At 43.0% G+C, this 3085-nt stretch overlaps 1 long non-coding RNA gene across 1 annotated transcript; it reads left to right on the forward strand.

Annotated features, from left to right (window-relative positions):
- The first annotated feature begins 554 nt into the window (after window positions 1-554).
- Window positions 555-1015, forward strand: LOC103602173. Its single transcript, XR_551506.1, has one exon. It is a non-coding gene; the product is annotated as an uncharacterized LOC103602173 (long non-coding RNA).
- The last annotated feature ends 2070 nt before the right edge of the window (window positions 1016-3085 follow it).

The following is a 3085-nucleotide window of genomic DNA, read 5'->3' on the forward strand; positions in this document are numbered from 1 at the left end:
AAGTCCATTTTATTCTCTTGGGATTTGTCTCATATGGTGCATCAGACTGAGTGTAGTAAGCAGGGAAATATTTCTCCTTGTCTAGCTAGTGCTTGTTTATTCTTCCCTTATAAAAAAAAAACCAAAGGACTAACAATTTTCTTTTATGAACGTGGACTGTAGGGAGATAAATAGCCTTTGCGGGAGAGGAAGGTCAAGTTCAAAGTTTTTCTTTCCTTTGGATTCAGGAATAAGCAAATGGCAGGACTAGCCAAACAGCCGAGCAGCAGGCATCTGATGGTTAAGCCCTCCCCCCAGGACTTTTTATGTACATAAGCAGAAGTCACTCCAGCAGCTGCGGCGCATTAGTTCCAATAGTTTAGCAGGCTGCTTTGTAGCGCTGACAAAAGCCGTGCTAGCGCGGTGGCTTCCCTCCATGTTCCTCTGCCTTGCGAGCTCGTCACTGATCTTTGGCAGGGGCTCGGCAGAGGAGGGGTGACGTTCAATAGGCTTCCGCGGAGGAGTGAGCTCGCCTGGTCTGCACCCAGCCCCATCGCCACGGAGAGACTGAGGCAGGCGACCGAATGAACTAGCAGCAGCCGGATCCGACCTGCTTCCCTGGACATTCCCCGGACTCTGAGCGAGCGAGTCACTGGAAAGAGGCCAGGGAACCACGTTGCCCTGGATTGTTGCCAACTGTACAAAGTTGACCCGGAAAATGGCTCAGCAGACGACAAGCCCAGACACCTTAACAGTACCTGAAGTGGATAATCCGCATTGTCCAAACCCATGGCTGAACGAGGATCTGGTGAAATCCTTGCGGGAAAACCTGTTGCAGCATGAGAAGTCCAAGACAGCGAGGAAATCGGTTTCTCCCAAGCTCTCTCCAGTGATTTCTCCGAGAAATTCCCCCAGGCTCCTGCGCAGGATGCTTCTCAGTAGCAACATCCCCAAACAGCGGCGTTTCACCGTGGCACATACGTGGTAAGGTTTGCACAGATCCCACCGAAATGATGGCCGTCCCCCCTCGGGGTTTTTTGCCGCTCCCGCCTTTAATTTTGGGGGCGAGGTGGGAGGATCATCATCATTCCCCACCTGTGATTTATTGGAAGTAAACTACTTTAACAATAAATCCCAGTAATGTCCAAATCAGAGCAGGAATCTTTGTGATTGTGATAGGAGTGGTTGAGGTGGGAGGTTCTCAAAGTTCAATTTCAATTGCAAGTGCCTACAAGAAAATCGGATTCCAGATGTCAAATAAGAATGCAGTTTTACTCCCATACCTATGTGGTGGAGTTTCTTTGATTTATTAAACCAATATCCCTGCCAAATTCTCCACCAGTCTAGGAAAGAAAGGACCAGAAAGGAGGGGAGGAAAATCGTAGTTTGCTCTCTTTTCTGCACGATGCCTACTTGAACAGATAGAGGAACTTATTTTGTGTGTGTGTGTGTGTGTGTGTGTGTGTGTGTGTGTGTAATGGTGTGTCCCCATAAAGTCCCTTCTACTACTGACTTCAGTATATTCATAATTTCATACATGCCTTTTCCAAAGGAAAGAAGAAAGGGATTAGAAATTCTGTGCAGAAAGTTGTAGGTTAGTACTTGGTAATATTGTTGTGTTTGAATTTAGATTGTTTGACTACTTTGTCAATATTTTAATTTCCTTTATAAATATTTTTATCTTCTTATAATGGGTGGATTTGTTTTATGCATATGTTTCCATGTATTTTTCTGGAGGATTCTTGATGGTTTCCTGCTCTTGAAAATCATATGAAAATAAACCATTGTGTGAGCTTTTTTTGGAGTTTCTGCCAGAGAAGGGACAATTCCAGGCTCTGATCAATGGATCTGTGTTCTGGCGTCTGTGATATATACTGGGTTAATGTTAGGTAGTGGTAGACTCTACACTCTACCTCCACGCTTTGGTAAAATGAGTATAAATTATAATAAAGAAAGCAGCATAACAAAGAGAGAAAATTAGTGTGTTAGTTGAGACTGACTGAATGATTTTTGTAAAGTTTTCCCATCGTAAGCCAAAGATTATGGCAGGAATGGAAAGAAACAGAAACAAGATTTCTAGGAAGGAAGCAGTAAAATGTGGAGAATCAAAATTTAATGTAGTGATATGGCCATGCCCAAGAATGCATTAATGTCATGGATGAAAGTAGATGACAAAGGAATTAACAGGCATGTCACACCCAAAGATGTCCAACCCCAACATTTTAATTTTAAGCAGCTAAATCTGATTGGGGGATGTTCTTATTGTCCCAAGATTTTAACAACTGGATAGCATTTCTGAGTTTAGTTAAATATAATGGTCATAAGAAGGGTGAGACAGACATTGATTTCTTCAGTCATAAAGACATTATTGGAAAATAATGACGTCTGTCCGAGGGATTATATTGTTTAAAAAATGTGTCAGTGACAAGCAGTGAATGAAAGCAAGGCATGGATAAACACTGCGAGACACTTTGAAGTTGGGGGTTGGCTCAAGACTGGGCATTGTGTGCCAGAGCAGGAATGCCCACTTGAGTTCATAAGGAGCCAGGACCAGAATTTTGGTATCCAATATCCCTTTTGGTTGAGCTGCTTTATTAATACAGTTCCTAATTTGTACCCATGGCTGAATCGGCAAACCTAAACTCAGCTGCTTGATTCAGTCTGAGTGAAGCAACCTAGAGTTCAGCTGAAGGTTATCTGAACTATTTGGACATGGAGAGATGTAAGGAAGGCAGGAAATCTCATGAAAACAGGCTTTCTTCTGAAATTCCTGGCACTTCCTTTTCTGGTGCCGTTTGGAAAAACTCCGAGAGCACGCTTTCTACCAATATTTGATTTCGGTGTATCAGGTCTCAGCCAGATCAGGGAGGCGTAAGGAGAGCAGTGGAAATGAAAATAAAAATCATGATATCTATTCTCAGTAACTCAGGAGGAAGCAGTTTCCCTCATGGACTAAAACCATCCAGCAAGGGAGCTGGAAAGAGTAACTCAAATTTTCCACATTGGTTCAATGAGCCCCAAGACTTTCATAATATCCACAGGCATCTTTTGACAAATATCATCCCATCTGTGCTTTCACAATTTCTACTAAGCACTATGCAGAATT

This window comes from Galeopterus variegatus, unplaced genomic scaffold, assembly GCF_000696425.1.
Source record: "Galeopterus variegatus unplaced genomic scaffold, G_variegatus-3.0.2 Scaffold4035, whole genome shotgun sequence".
Classification (NCBI taxonomy): domain Eukaryota; kingdom Metazoa; phylum Chordata; class Mammalia; order Dermoptera; family Cynocephalidae; genus Galeopterus; species Galeopterus variegatus.